Source organism: Podarcis pityusensis (assembly GCF_964106645.2).
Source record: "Podarcis pityusensis genome assembly, chromosome: 7".
Lineage (NCBI taxonomy): Eukaryota > Metazoa > Chordata > Lepidosauria > Squamata > Lacertidae > Podarcis > Podarcis pityusensis.
The window spans coordinates 64642968-64659656 of NC_138031.1; the positions used below are offsets into that span (position 1 = coordinate 64642968).

At 43.0% G+C, this 16689-nt stretch overlaps 1 protein-coding gene and 1 long non-coding RNA gene across 15 annotated transcripts in view; one reads left to right on the forward strand and one right to left on the reverse strand.

Annotated features, from left to right (window-relative positions):
- Positions 1–16689, forward strand: part of RREB1 (ras responsive element binding protein 1) — a 126908-nt gene that overhangs the window by 6902 nt on the left and 103317 nt on the right. The gene's annotated exons all lie outside the window — the stretch shown is intronic.
- Positions 482–15085, reverse strand: LOC308482181. The gene is made up of 3 exons (XR_013989122.1): positions 13359–15085; positions 1584–1794; positions 482–1489 (listed from the first exon to the last, which is right to left on the reverse strand). It is a non-coding gene; the product is annotated as an uncharacterized lncRNA (long non-coding RNA).

Consider the following 16689-nt stretch of genomic DNA (forward strand, 5'->3'; position numbering starts at 1 on the left):
GTGTGACTCACTAATCTGATGCCTGTTGGGTTCATGGAAATATAATGTGAAGATAAGTATATAAACTAGGTGGTGTTCTATGGCTTATGAGTGTTTCTCACATATCTCTTTCAAGCAAATTTGCCACCCTGACACCTGTACTGTTTATGGATGCTCTTGTCCACAAAGATACCTATTCTTTAAATGAAATGGTTCACTTATGAAATATGACTTGGCTCGAATAGGAGAAAAATGTGTTTTCTGCTTGTATTCATTGCATTTTTATTTTATTATTAAATTTGTATACCACCCTTCATCTGAGGATCACTGGGTGGGTTATGATATAAAAACAGAAAAATACATAGCATGGTAACAAACAAAAACAATACCTCCCAATTTAAAAGGCCAAAGATTGTTTAATAAGCCAGAAAAGAGGAATGTTTTTGCCTGGCGCCTAAATACATGTAACGAAGGTGTCAGGAGCCTTGCTGGGAATAGCATTCCACATGCGGGGAGCCACTGCAGAAAAGGCCTGTTCTCGTGTTGCCACCCTCTGGACCTCTTTTGAAGGATTATTAGTATCCTGCCCTATTTGCCTCACAGCAGCCAAGGGAGGTAAATTTGGCTGCAAGATGGATAGTGGTGGGTCATCCAAAGTCAACTAGCGCTATAGCTGAGCAAGTATTTCAGTGTGGGTTTTCCACAACCAAATTCCAAATTGTTACTGCTCGCAAGCTAGGATTGGTGTTTTGTTTTTGTTTTTTGTAGGATTCTTGCACGATCACATTCTGCCTGGTTGAAGCATTTCACTTGTTATGGGGAGCTATGTTGTGTAAATTTGCTACCTTGGGTGGTCCTGGCATCTTCTCTATGCAGGTTTAGGGAGGTTATGTGTCTTCTCTCGCACCTCTTTCCAGGCTGTGTTGAGTGTATGTGTGTGGGGTTGAGGGAGAAGATGGTTGTTTTTAGGACACAAAGGAACTGGGGGAATTTGAGGAGATTAGCCTCATGTGTTTCATTTTGCAACAGGTGCTAAATCTGTGCATTTCTGTGCAAAAGGTGCTAAATCCAGTTGTTGGAAATGAGCAACGGAATGAAACGATACTGTTCTGGGTAGCAGTCGTATGAAACAAAGGATTCCCATTTCTATGTTACGGAACATTATCGCCCTGAAATATAGGCTGTTGAAAACAAGGGAGTACTTAACCTAGCCATAGATTTAGTGGAGAAATTGAGCGGTTGTACCTTTTCTAATACAAAAACAGTTTTGAAACATTCCCACCTTGCAGTCCAGTTCTGCTCCTTGTTGGCATTAAATAGGGCAATGGTTTTGCAGGTAGGACATACATTATTTAAGGCAGCAACAGGTGTTGGCAGAAGAAATAGCCAAACTGAAGCATCCTTGCTTCTTTCTTGGAGTGAATCTTAAGGAAAACATGGATGTGATCTTCTCTCTTAAGTGCTTACTTCTAGGCCCAATTAAAAGCTGTACCCCGTGGCAGTTGCTTTTCTGTGAAATGCAAAAGAAACGTGACTTTTTGGTGTGCTGTTTTAAAATTGCTTTTGGCTTCCTCAGTGGGATATATGGCCGAAAAGCAGCTCACCTGTGAAAGGCAGGGGCCTTTTAACCAAACCTTGCAGATCTGGAATGAATATTGAGTTGCTCCCCATCGGTTCAGCAGAACAGCCTGTAGATTTCGTTGCCTGCAGCAGGATGCAAGCCATTCTAGTGCATCTTGTTCTCTGTGCTACCTCTCCAGTTTTTCATGCTAGCCAGCCTTGCAGTCAATAAAGGTAGCTCTCCCTGAATAGGTGCTGTAGACAAAAGAAGTAGGTGATGGGTGGGGACTGTTTATTCAATGTGATTCAGGTAAGTAATGCTAAGAGAATTCGAAGGCCTCTGAGACAGGGCAGCTAAATAGCTTTAAGGAGGATTCACCTGCAGATTTTCAAGGGGTCTTTACCAACAAGGCGGAGGGAAGCAATTGAAACCCCTATCCAGTCATTGTTATGTTTAAAGGGGATTATCAATTGCTTTGAAGATCTTGACTTTTTTTGTAGTTGTTGTTGTTCTCCTTTGCTTTAGACCAGTGGGTCTGCATTGTATCCTTTTCTCCTTTTCTTAGTGCAAATTCTCTAGCGCCTTCCTTCAGAAGAAAAAGCCCCTTAGGGTAGAACCTTTAAAGACTGGCAGATGTATTGCCTAACTTACCTGCAGGAGAGATCCTCCGTTGAGTTCCGAAAGCTCACGTTCTGATTTGTTGGTGTCTGTTTTTTAGTCTTTAAGATGACACAGGACTCTTGGGGCAACAGATTAAAAAGAAATGTGTCCCTTTCTGGAATTAGAAGCACTACAAGGTCTTGTGTGGTTTCCAAAGGGAGATTTGAGTTTTCTCTCTGAAATTCCATTTTGCATCAAGCATAGCTCTTGCAAGTGCTCAGGGGGTTGGCTTTCAGTTTGGCAGATCTCTGGAGTCAATGTTTTTCAGTGTGAGTGAACATCTATACAAATTACTTGGGAATTTCTTTACTACTTCGGTAAATACAAAGCAAAAAAAAAAAAAGTGGTTCTCAGGGTCACTGGCCACACAGTCTTCCCCATCATTTGCTACCTGGTCCAGTTAACTGGTGATGTCAGGATTTGAACCTGAAACCTTCCTCATGTTAAGCAAATACTCTGCCACTGAGCTACGGACCCATGATTTGGCAGTCAGGAGCATCTTCTGGGTTTGCATGCCCCTCTTTGCTCTCTTTAAACCCCCCACCCCAGCATACACCTTTTTAATTTGGGGTTCTGGCTTGTGCTCATGACATGCTAACGATAGCTATCTTGCACTGAAAGGGAGAAGAGGCAGTGCCTGAGCCAGTGGGGAGGAGAGGTATGCAAAGACATGGGTTGCTCCCAAGTTGCCAAACCATGGCATTGGCAGCGCTGGCTAGTGGGTGGTCCTTAGCAAAAAAAGATAGGGTTTTGTTTTTGTCCTTTTTATTTTATTTTAAGTGGAATCTTTGCTTCCTGGGAATTAATGGGCAAGCCCGTTAATTTATTAGAGTTATAATTGCTGCTCAGTTAAGGATTGTTTATCATTTCCTGATGTTGGGCTTCCATTTAAAGTATGTGATTAAAGGGGCGTGGAGAATTCTGCACAGACACCTTTTCTACATGCAGCCGGTCGTCATCAACAAACTCTGTATACAGTTTGGATTTTCCATGCAATTTGGATTTGGGGGGGGGGCACCTCTCGCCCTTTTAAGCAATGCTTCGTAGCAACAGCAGTTGAAGCATCCTAAAGTTCTGCAGCTGGTTGCTAGGGAATGTGCCACGCCCTCCCTGTCCCCTCTGAGTCCAGATTTTATGCATGGTCCAGTTTGCACTTGTCTGGCTCAGACCAGAATGTCGACTCACTTTTCCTTGGTAGTTGCACAGAGGGCTGGCTTGGATTGCTCAGAGAAAATTAGCGGGGTAACCTCATATTGCTGAAGTTCGTCACTCTGAGGCACATGCCTCTGGAATCTTAAGGACTCTGCAGGCTTCTGTGGCCTTGCTTTTTTTAAAAAAAATGTGTAGCTCTGCTCTTGGGACTCACAGAAAAACTAGCACTTGCAAGGCTGCTTGCTCTTTTTGACAGGAGTGCTCTTCTTAACCTGGTAGTTTTGAAAGGCCTGGTTTTTAAAGCAGTGCAGCAGCATCTGATGCTTCTCTTTGGACTACAGAGGGCTTGAATCTTAATCTCAGAATTGTAGGTTCGAACCCAGTGTCAGAAACTCAAGATATATAATCTAATTGCCAAATGGCTCCTTAAACCTAGGTTATGGTCGCCGCAATGGAATGTCTAGGCGCCCCTTTTTTTTTGTAATGGGATTTATTATTTTTATTAATTTCATTTTCTGTACCGCTTTGTATTTTAAAGAACAAATCTCAAAGCAGTTTGCAACACATTAAAACACCAAATAAAATGGATCCAGTGCAGGCCAGCCAGCACCACGAAAGCATTGATTCAATATATGGATCCTCACAGATTTTCAAGGCTATTTTTACATAGGATGACAGTGAAACTATCAACAAACCACAGAGCATCTCTCTGGACACAGAGATGTGATGGTGGTTTTGAGGGAAGCCCTTGTAAGCCTCCTGAAGATCCATTTGGACCTGTGATTCGGATCCATATTTTTGTGCCGTGACAGCTCTGGATCCATAATTGCTATGCTTCATTCAATGGAAGCAGATGGGAGCTGTGATTTGGTTGGGATGTGTGAGGAACCTGTGGAAAAATTACGCAACATCCAAGATCCATTTTACTGTATTTGATATGTCTCGTTGCCTTCTTTCCTGTGGCACCCCACTTTCTCTCTCTGGTTGCTACATTTTCCTCCCAGTTGCCCATGTCGGAACCCCCCCCCCCAATTTCCCACCTATCCTTCCTGCTCCCCTCTTACGCTTTTGGTTGCTTCGCTTTCTGTTCAGCTGCTCAGGTGCTGATCCGTGTCTTGAAAATGCACATAGAGTTGAAAGAAGGAGTGTGAGAAAGTGATGCTTTTCCCACTTCCTCTTTCACCTTTATGTGTTTTTGAGGACTGGGGAGAAATGGTAACAACCCTCCCCACCACATAACAAAGGGGTGGGGGGCTCATAGGCTTCATGGTTGCTAGGGGAAGCCACATTGCCTCCTCTGTGACTGGCAGGAGGACTTCTCCAGGATTGGAGGAGATGTCTTCTAGACCTGTTTTCTCTGATGCTCTGGCTTGAACCTAGAGACCTTCTGCATGCAAAACATGTATTCTCTAACCGAGCTATAGTTCCTCAAACTTTATTAAAACATGACTTGGCCGCCATTTTGGATCACCAGCCAGTTTTCTGCTGCAAAGAAGTGTCAGGTGTACTCTTGGCTATACCCATGGTACATGTGGGGTGATGCTAAAGCCTGATAGGCCTGGTCAGTGCACACGACTCACATGACTTGTCTGTGCCCCAGAATCCTCTTCAGGGATTCCTTTGGAAATAAGTCTGTGTGGAAAGGGCTACTTAGGGATCAAAAACACTGAATACTGCTGGACTAGGTGGAGCTGCCTAGCCGGTAAATTTTATTGCATTGTAAGGAAGTGGTTGAAGGAAGTATTCACCCCTGATTTTAAGACACAGGTCTCTCTCTTGGGGGTGGGAAACCTGTAGTTGCAACACCTTCTGGAGGGCTGCAACTGCCATCAGCTCCAGGCAGCATGGCCAATAGCTATGAGTAATGGGAGTTTGGAAATCCTGAAGGTTCCATGCAGTGTTCGAAATTAGCCAGGCACATTTTGTGACTGGCATGGGTCCAGTTACTTGGAGATCTCTGGGTGCTAGGTTGGCAACTAGGGAAAGCAAAATCTTACCTAGAGAAGAATCTGAAATATTTCTCTTGAAGCTTAAATTTGTTTTATTCTGGATTGTTTTATTTGATGTTTTAATGTGTTGTATACTACTTTGAGATTTTTTCCTTAATATATAAAGTGGTATAGAAATAACAATAATTATTATTATTAATAATAATAACTCAATTGCAAACAAACAAACCCTGGCACCTATACATTTCAATTGTGGCGACCATAACCCAGGTTTGGCGATTAGTTTATATATCTGAATTTCTAACACTGTTTTCATGCTCACAGCCTTCTAGGCCTCATGCCTGCTTTCGGCAGTAACCCACAAAATACTCCTTGGGTTGATTTTTGCTGCTGCACAAACCTTACAGAAACGAATAAGACGCTGCAGTTGTGCTTGGTTGTCTGCTCTTTTTGGCAACAGTACTTTGCCTGACACATATTTGGCTTCAGAGAGACTTGATATTTCTAAGTGAAGGTGACCAGATGGGAAAAGGAAAGACCAAGTTCTGATGACCCTTAAGGATGGGGGAATTTTGGCTGTGCCAGCGGTTGCTCTTCTACACAGCTCTTAAGAGAGCACCAGAGCTGTGTTGCCTTTTACATCTGGCCACCCTAGTGGAAACATGCTTTGAGCCCTGCTGGAGCCAAGGACCTAAATATGGGTAAACGGATCCAGCAGTGCTCGGGCTGTGCTCTATTCCGCAATTGCATGTGGAATTCTGCTGTGTCAGTATGTGAAGTGTGGCTGTGGCCTTTTACTGAGATTGCTCTCTGTGTTTGTGCATGTCATGTGCTATGACTACCCCTTAGTTCTCTTACTCATATTGGTATTCTAGGAAGTGTCTCTAAAAACAACAACAGAAGCTGGCTGCTTGCTGTGGCCTTTGTGCATAGCTCTCTATGTGCTCTATTTGCTAGCTAACACATCTACGGCAGGCATAGGCAAACTCGGCCCTCCAGATGTTTTGGGACTACAACTCCCATCATCCCTAGCTAACAGGACCAGTGGTCAGGGATGATGGGAATTGTAGTCTCAAAAAACATCTGGAGGGCCGAGTTTCCTATGCCTCATCTATGGCATGCATAGAAGTTAAAAGCAGTGTTAAAAACTCAGATATGTAATATAATCGCCAAATGGTACCTTGAACCTGGGCTGCGGTCACCACCTTGGAATGTCTTGGTGCTGTCCTGCCCCCCCGATGGAATTTATTATTACAATTATTATTATTAATTCCATTTCTATACTGCTATATATTTTAAATAACAAATTTCAAAGCAGTTTACAGCACATTAAAACGTCAAATAAACCAACCCAGAATAACACCAATTTAAGCTTCAAGGAAATTACTTCTGGAAGTGACATTTTGCCAACCTGGCATCCAGAGATTTCCACATGGTCGCAACTGGACCTGCGCCAGTCGCAAAACGCGCCTGGCTAATTTTGAACACTGGTTACAAGAGGCGTGAAATAAAGATGGTGAAAATGCTTAGCTCGCAGCACGTGGCTAATGGAATACTTTTGCAATGCCATTTTTCGTGGTTTCCAAGACAGTAGGCATTACCTTAAATCAGGGGTTGGGGGACCTGTGGTACTCCTGATACTGATTTGACTAGAGGTTCTATCATCCCTGGCTGTCGGTTCTGCTGGCTGGAGCGGATGGTCTCTTGAGAGTCCCATCAGCATCCGTAGGGCTGCAAATTCTCTTATCCCGCTGCTTCAGTGTCTGGAAAGTATTATACTTGGGTAAATGATTCTCAGCACTGAGAATAGTTTGGGTTTTTATGAGTATTGCTACTTGCCAGGGCAAAATGAATTTTTAAGGAGAGAGAGAAATCTCACTCTTGTACGTACGCTGGAAAGTCTTTCTCTCCAGAAATTTAAGGAGCGTAGTCCATTCTAGAAGCCTTTCCCATTCGCCTAGAGCCACTCTGGTTGCCCAGTGACAGTAGAAATTCACTCTTCACCTGCTGAGTAGTGCAGTCCATCTTTTCTGCGATTGAGCTATAGCTTTGAGAGCAGATGCTGGGGCTGAGGACTCGCACAGATTAAGCCTAGGGAAGTGTAGTCAATGGATTCATATACAGTAATTTGGTATCTTAGCTATTTGGGGTTACCCGAAATACAGGAACGCTTATAATATTTCATATTTTAGAATGTTCAGAGTGACTGCTACCTTACTGTAATCTTTACAAAACACCTGAAGTGGTAGACCCATATTGCTGTTCCCATGTTGTTTATAGAGTGGGTTTTCCTCTAAGGCAAGGTTTCCCAAACTTGGGTCTCCAGCTGTTTTGGAACTACAACACCCATCATCCCTAGCTAGCAGGACTAGTGGTCAGGGATGATGGGAATTGTAGTCCCAAAACAGCTGGAGACTGAAGTTTGGGAAACCCTGCTCTAAGGCTACCTAGCACATTTATTGCCAAGGCAGGGGACTTCCCCAGGTGGTCATTTGGTCTTTTAGCCTCTGTGATGCCACAAGCATGCTGACAAAATGAGATTTGCAAAGATAACATGGAGTTCCTAGAAACACTCCTCTATCTTTTCTAACCCCTGTGTTTTTAGGACTCCTTACTGCTGGGCTTGCCTTAATGGCTGTGCTGAGCTCTTTCTCTTCTTTGCTGACTCCCAGCAGCACACATGCCATTTCCTGTTCTGCGCCCCTTCACAAACAGCTCTGTGCGCTGTTTCCCCAGCCCAGAAACTGTACTGACTTGTGTGCTTGTGGCTTTGCTTATTGGTATTGATGAAAAGACAATTGAGTCTTCCATTTGGGTGGAGCTCATACAAGAAAAGAGAGCGGGAGCAGGACATATGTGAAAGAATATGAACTCTTTCCCCGACCCTGGGGAAGATCCTTTATTTACCTGTGTGTATGCCTTTCCTTTCCCTCTTTTGGCATCCTTGCGATTTAGTAAGCAGCCTGCCTCTACTGGTTGCAGAGCCAGGCACTCTGAAGACAGTGGGCAGGTGCATAAAATGTTAAGCAACCCTTTGCCTCGAGGAGTGTGATTCGTTACTCGACACCCTGTGGCTGAAGCAGCTTTTTTGCACGTACCATTGCTAAACTTCATTTGTGGGTGAATTCATGTTTCCTCCTCACTTTTCTTAAAGAAAAGGCCAACTAGTCTTTGGACCACAAATACTTTGGGAGGCAGTGGATGCATACAGAGTTTTTTTTCCTATACACCGCAACAAAATGTGTATAGGAAAATACAAACTCTGAGCAGTTCCCAGGAAAGCGAAGTCCATAGTGATCTGGGCATTACCTCTTTTTTTTTTTTGCTGTGTAAGCACACATTTAATCACTTTTTCGCATTTAATTGTGCACAGAGAATCTCTGCTGCTTGTTCACTCTCAGCAACAGGCTGTTGTGATTCACATGTTGTTTTTTGTGAATCCTGAGGCTGGGAGAAACTACTGAATAGAGATGTGAACTATGATTTTTGGGACGAGAGCTGCAGCATTCCCGTTCATTTCTTCCAGGTGTGTTAGCACAACTGAGCCCTGTTGTGACTCGCTGGCCTGTAGTGGTGTGGCAGATGTGAGGCCAAAGCCACTTATATCGTAGAGGGCAAGAGGGTTGATGTGCATGTAAACAATCAGGCCTCCTTATATCTACTGCCACCAGTGGTATGTGGCCTGGCTTTTCCAGTGTACAGTGGTACCTCGGGTTAAGTACTTAATTCGTTCTGGAGGTCCGTTCTTAACCTGAAACTGTTCTTAACCTGAAGCACCACTTTAGCTAATGGGGCCTCCTGCTGCCGCTGCGCCGCTGGAGCACGATTTCTGTTCTCATCCTGAAGCAAAGTTCTTAACCCGAGGTACTATTTCTGGGTTAGTGGAGTCTGTAACCTGAAGGGTATGTAACCTGAAGGGTATGTAACCTGAGGTACCACTGTAGTTCTGTACTGACTAAGGCTGTCTTTGTTGCAACGGGCCAAGTTTGGCTACTGCCCTGTAGTTGATGGCTGAGAAAAGCACTACTGCAACCCCATATTGGCTGCGTAAACACTCTTGTGCCTTTTGATGTAGAAACATACTGTCCTGAGTATACATGTGATCTTTTACCCCATAGTACTTTGTTGTGTGTCCAAAGTCGTGATGGTTTATGCTTCCATGTTTCTAGCGACTTAAATAATATATAGAACTCTTAAAAGCTTTTTGTATGCTGCTTTGATGTTTAAAAAATCCTCAGTTGGACACTGATGCTCAGAAATGTGCCTGAGCGTTTGCCCTGTTTCATTCACTTGAAGCAGGAATAGTAACAATTGGGTCTTGGAAGATACAATATTGAGATTGGTTGATCAAGCTGCCCTTGTTTAATGTTAATTGAACACCCAACTACTTTGAGACACAGTATGTCATCACCATAATACTGTATGTGGCGTAATTACTAAAATCTGAAGTGGGTTTGTTTTCTGTGTACACAGTGGGGTTTTTTGTTTTCAGATTCTTTTATTTGATGGTGCCTTCCTAGAATTCCCAGTCTGCTCTTTTTAAATTCTCAGGAGTTCAATTAACACACACACACACACTCTGTGTATGTATATATAATATATGCCATGTTAATGGCTGCTCTGCTTCTTTGGTTTTCCTGTCCCATTGACAACCTTCCATAATCATGGAAGGAGACCCCAATAGAACAGCAGGCTCCCTGCCATAGACAGTTGCCCTCCAGTTCATTGGAGGGAGCAGAGTAGACCAGCACGTTCGCTCCCTCATCCCCTGAGGAAAAAGAACACCTGAATAGGTTTTATGTTGTGCATTGTTTGCACTGGGAGAAGACCAGCTTGTGGCGCTTGTGACAAGACTTTTGTACATGGTGTCTTGTCAATAAAATTACATTGGACCTGGCATGCGGCATAGCAAGATGGCCATGCCCGCTTGCCTTGCACAGGATGCTATTTTGGTAATAAGCTGTCCAGTGTGCTGTTGCTGATAGGTGTATTTTTAGAAGTGGGGTGCCAGGTTATTAAATCCTGTGGCTGAAATAATTCTCAAGAGTGCAGATGCTTCTTGCGCCTTAGCAATTTTGTGTGTGTGGTTGAGACTCCTCTTTACGCAATGTGCATGACTCAGAACATACCTCTACAGAAAATTTAGATTTTGCTATAGTGTTTATGCAAAATAGCTTCAATCCTCGGAATACTAAATTGAGACCAAATCAACTTGAGTTTTTAGACCTTTGGGATTTTTGCAGTGATGTTGTATATGTCTGTGAAAGGACAATGCCCAATGAATTGAGCTGAATTAACATTGCAGCCCTTTACAGTCTTCTGGAGGGTAATTCTGTTGATGTGACTTGGTCTTCTTCCCAAGTATGTGGGTACTTGCTGCAACCTTAGATGGTTTGTCATCTGTTCTGGCTGCCAGTGTATGCAATGCTTTATAAGGCTCGTGGCATCTTTCTTTGAAACAGCTACGTCTTTCCTAAAATAATCTTTCAAATGTGATCATTGAATATGTATCGAAAGTGAACCTTTCTGAAAACAGAAAATGGATTCATGCAATTGAATTGAACTCCTGTGGACATGTATGGTCATGTTTGCTATCTCTAGCACTCTTGAAGAGAGCAGGAATGGATTTTTCATTGCATGATCTACATAATAATTGGTGACTTTTAGACAGGTATCTTAATTCAGTTTTCCAGGTTTTTGGACGATTGTGCAATCCAATAAACTTACCTTGGAGTAAGTATCCTTAAACTCAGTGGGGCTTACTTTTGAGTAGACCTACAGGGGAGTGCGCTGTATGGGTTGATCTCACACAAACATATTTAATGTATTTTGTGTTTTTGATGACCTGCATCTACTGATAAAAGTTTGGGAAATGGCTTTTGCTTTGTGTAGATTAGCTAGCCGTTTAATCAGCTCTTTGGTCTGCTCAAATCGCTATGTAAAAATGGACTAGGAAATTGTCTGTTTCGCTTCCTTGGTTTCATAGCCACGTGGCATTAGTACCCCGGGGAGTTAACTGATGCTTATCCCATTAAGATAGAATGGTTCAGCATTTATTTTGGGTCATAGAGTAGTGGTCATTTTGTTGAGAATCTGGCTCTAAAATTGTAGGTGGATTATGGTAATTGCTACTAGGTAAATTACTCTACTGTAGGAGTTGTTCCCCCAAAGCAATAGCGTGGGGTTAAAATTGGTTTAGGGTACATACTCTGGATCACAATGCTTCTGGGTTGTTAGTGTTAGAAGGATGACATTTACCTCCCCAATGACGATGCACATGATATTTCAATAACTAGCTGGAGAATCCCACATGTCCTGCGTAAATTGTGCTGTGATTCTTTGCAAAATGACATTGCGGTCATTTGCTGCTATTCCCAGGGGAACTTGAGATTCCTTTATATTAGTTGCTTTACTTGTGGAAATGACTCAAAGTGACTTATAGACGCAACAGAAATTCTAAAACCAATTACAATAAGTGCAGTCAAATAATAATAATAATAATAGTAATAATAATAATAATAGTTATACCCCGCCCATCTGGCTGGGTTTCCCCGGCCACTCTGGGTGGCTTGCAACAAAATATTAAAATACAGTGGTCTGTTAAACATTAAAAGCTTCCCTAAACAGGGCTGCCTTCTAAACGTCTGGTAGTTGTTCTTCTCTTTGACATCTGGTGGGAGGGCGTTCCACAGAGCAGGTGCCTCTTCTGAGAAGGCCCTCTGCCTGGTTCCCTGTAACTTGGCTTCTCTCAGTGAGGGAACCGCCAGAATGCCCTTGGCGCTGGACCTCAGTGTCTGGGCAGAACGATAAAGATCTACCCCCCTTTACATTTACACAAAAGACAGGTCTGTCATCTATCTATCTATCTATCTATCATCTATCTATCTATCATCTATGGCATATGGTGGCTTGGGAGATTTTCCAATCCTTTGCTTGGAAAAGGTTTGCTTTGCTTGGTTTCCTCCATGACACTCCTGGCCACTGAAGGCAGGAATTGGATGAATAGCTTTTATTCTCTATTTGTAGCAAGTTGCTTTCTGTTCTTAATACATCAAGAGTGTTGTTATCTAGGGTGAACAGGTTACCATAATATAATTTTTTGATTTTTAAAAAAATGTACATATGAATGTAATCAAAAGGTTATAGGCGGTTGGAATGAGATTCTTAATCTCAGGGTCCTGGGTTTGAGGTCCACGTTGGGCAAAAGATTCCTGCACTGCAGGGGGCTGGACTAGATGGCACTCCTGTTTCCTTACAACTCTGCAATTCTGTGATACCAACTTGCCACCCTGATGGCTCCTACTTCTTCTGCTCTGCATTCCATCTCATCTGTTTCCCTCTTCATGCTGGCGCTTTGGCTGAGACAGTCAGCTCTATCTCCATGTTCCTTTTTGGAAACTGGGGAGGTGAGTACAGACACCAATTCTCCCCCCACCCCACCCCACCCCCTAGATCTGCTCTAGGGTGAAATGTAGGGTGGAGCCCTGGAGTGTTTCCCCCTGCATCTGGGAAGGTAAGCCTGGCACTCTCATGCGGGAGGCAGATGTTTGAGCATTCTGCGATGCTGGCAGGTTGGCAAGATGTTGACATTCAGGTACCAGCACTTAGATTAAACCAAACTGTGCGTTCATTCAAGCAAGGCTGTTGTGAAGACTACTGATGGGATTCTGTTTGGTGGTGCTGGTCTTTTAGAAAAAATACATTTTTAGGGGCTAGATATATTTTACAATATTGGTATAAGGTTAGATTCCCTATTTGGGGACTTCCCTGGCTTTTTTCTGGCCCACGTAGGACCAGTCTGGATAGTTGGCCTTGGTGAAGATTTGACGTTTTCTCCCCCCAAACAGTTTTTGATCTGGTCATCCACTGAAATGAGGCTGCATTTTAAGTTGTATTTTAATCCTATTTTTAAGTTGTATTTTAATCACTTGTTTTTATACCTGATGTTAGCTGTCCTGAGCCTGGTCTAGGCCGGGGAGGGCGGGTTATAAATACAATTTATTATAAATAACAATAATAATATAAATTTTATTATTATTTGTAGTTGGTATGCTCACCATAGATGCTGTGGAATGTGTGGGTGGGAGAGAGTGTGACCTTTTACCCTGGAAGTGTTTTTTCTTGTGGCAATGATGGAGAATCTCTGGTCTGACAGGGGCCTTAATTAGGCCTTCAAGCCCCTTTTCTCCAAACTGTGCTCACCTGCCCAACACCTGATGTCACAGGTAACATTAGAATGATGTCAGGTGATTGACAAGCCAATCAAAAAGACAGGTTTGGGAGATGGTATTCATTTTTATATTTCCACCTGTCAAGAGTTGACTTGCAAGGAATGGGGAAGGAAAGATTTGGCCTGCCAGCGGGATCCATTTCCCTACTTACAGCCTCAGTTCATCTTGAATTAAAAATGGTGTCTCATTTCATATTTATAAATTGGACTCTTAAGCCTGCCTTGAAATCTGGAATCACCACAGGCGCCATCCTGAAGCAGCTTAGGGAGCAGTGAAACAGGAAGATGGTGAAGGCCGGCATTGTGAAATAAAATTCCTTGAAATGCAGGGGTGTGTGTGTTTGAAACTGTTTCCACCATGTTTGGCAGATCTCTCTTGCCTTCACCCTAATAGGACATACACGGTGTGGCAATCTCTCATTGTCCGAGGAGCGTCCCAAACATTTTTTTTGCTGCTGGCCTCTTTACCAGAAATAAGAGCAGATTTCTAAGACCCTGTTAAGCTTGTATCCTTTGTATTAGCCACACGCAAAGATACTGCACCCATTTAATAAAACGAACAGCTTATAGCATCCTTTGGAGTTGATTGGTTTTGTTTTGCTTAGGAGAGAAGTGACACAAGCAACGCTAGGACTGTCCTTTTCTCGTTTCCTGGTGCTTGTTGTTGCTGATGCCACTTCAGCCTGTGTTATGTTTTGATTCTTTCTGCTTGTAGATCATCATACAGACAAGCAAGTGAAGGAATTTGAATCGTGGAAGCACGGTGCCATCGTGCCACAATGTCACATGCTATAAACAAGAGGCATAAGAGTTCTCTTGGCATTCACAGGCGTTGAGTCATATGACCCAGCACTATCGAGGGGAAGTAGACCTCTGGACAAGTAAACCCTATTAAAAAATGTGTGAATAAGTCTGGCTTAGTATTATTGGCAGAGGATTTGTATTGAGCCCCTTTGAGGTGGAAACTTATGGGGCGGCGATCCTTGTTCTGTTCTGAAGTTTAAAAGTCAGTTTGAAAACGAGCGCAGAAGGATGCACGCTCTTTCTGTATTTCACTTCGTGCTCATTGGCAATAGGATGTAAATTGATCTTATGTGTGATGAGACTTGGTCAACCTACTTCTGTTGTATGGTTCCTGTTACTGAGATAGCCTTCCTCCTTTGCCAGTCAAGTTCATAGATCTTCAGTGTTCTCTAACTGGCGATGGAGTTTGTTGGCAGAGGTGAGAATGTCCCTGAGCTCCTCATGTCCTGGTACCAGGATCTGCCCCTGAATATTGCAAAGGAGATGGGAGGCATCATCTCACTGCTATGTTGTTCCCAGTTGCCTCCAGGTAGTAATCCTCTGAGCATCTGTCTTCAATGAACAGATGTTGGATGAGTCATGTCAAAGTAAGCTCTTACGAATCATTCTTCTCCCTGTCCATCACGGCTTTTCAGTAGACATTTTATGGGAGATGAGTGGGTAGTGATCCTTGCATCTAACCAGGCCTATGTGCAGGTACCAGTATAAGGAGAGTCTTGTTGAGAGCCTGAGGGCCCTGCTTCTGCCTCTCTCCACCTGGCCCAGGGCGGGGCCTGACAGGCTTCAAAAGGACTGCTGCACAGCAAGAGAGTACTGCTTCTTTTTAAAATTCCTTTAAAATTGTTCTTTAACTGGGCTGATCGACATCCTATGCCCTTTTGAAGTGTGTTGGGGGGGGTTGTCGGGTTGTTTTTGTTTTGACTATGTATTTTGTGGTTTTGTGTTCTGATTTTGTGCTGTGAGACCTGCAGGTATAGAGGCGGTACAGTCGTACCTTGGTTTATGAACTTAATCCGTTCTGGAAGTCCGTTCTTAAACTGAAACCATTCTTAAACTGAGGCACGCTTTCCCTAATGAGGCCTCCTGCCGCCGGTGCCCTTTCACCGTTCAGATTCCGTTCTTAGACTGAGGTATAGTTCTCAAACTGGGACACTATTCCTGATATTACTGTGGAGTTCATAAACCGAATTGTTCTTAAGCAGGACTGTTCTTAAACCGAGGTACCACTGTATATAAATTCAATAAATAATAATAATAATAATAATAAATAACATAAGTAGCAGGTTTAGGATCACTTTCCATATAATGTGAAAATGGAATTATTATTTAATTCTAGCATGGAGATGAACCTTAGCTTGGAAAAAAAACTTTTAAGAACACTAGGAATCTGATACGTATTGCAACTTATTGTTGTGAGATGCTGGGCCTCACGTCTAGGTGGAAATGCTTGCATTGGCTTGCTATGGAAGCCGCCTTCTTCCCTGATCCAGTGTCAGTTGCCTGTGTTCTTCAGTGCTTAGCGAAAGTCCTGATGCCCTTGCATAGGAAATCATTGGTCTTTATTGCTGCTTCCTATGTTTCAGGGTTGACTCCTTGCATTGGAAAGAGGCCATGGAGCTGGGCACTGGAACATAACTGTTAACATGAGAGTCAGAATGGACTTCCCATATCTGCTCGTATGGCTACCATGTGAATAGCACTGTGACCTTGGTGTCAGGAAGGAGAGTTGTTTTTGTGTCTCTGTCATGGGAAATGGTTATCACTTGTTTGGTGTCATGTATTGAAATCATAGAATTGTAGAGTCGGAAGGGATCATGAGGGTCGCCTAGTCTTAACCCACTGCAATGCAGGAATCTTTTGCCCAACATGGGGCCTTGAACCCACGAACCTGAGATTAAGAGTCTCACGCTCTACTACCGATGGAGCTATATGTGGAGATGCAGCATTGTACAATAGTCAGGGAATTGGAGTTATGAGTTCAAATTCCTTGTCATCCATATGGATGACTTGGGGAAGTTTGACATCTTAGCACCAGGTTCCATGTCTGTAGAATGGAGGTAATAGCTGTAAGATCATTAGCAGGAGCTATAAAGCACTGTGGGTTGTTGTTTTCTTAAAGTTGTATATGAATTGCAAATAATTCATAATAAAAGTTTAAACATTAATCTATTAGATGAATTTCTAGTGTTTACAACTGCATTGGACAAAACCGTAAAATAAAATGGGGAAATAATTTTTTGTTAGTAGCAGCAAAACATTACTTGTTAAAACATCCTGTAAGCCAGCTCTGAGCATTTTGAGTGCAACTTTGGCTTGTGGGGGTACAACAAACAATGAACCTTGTTTATATGATT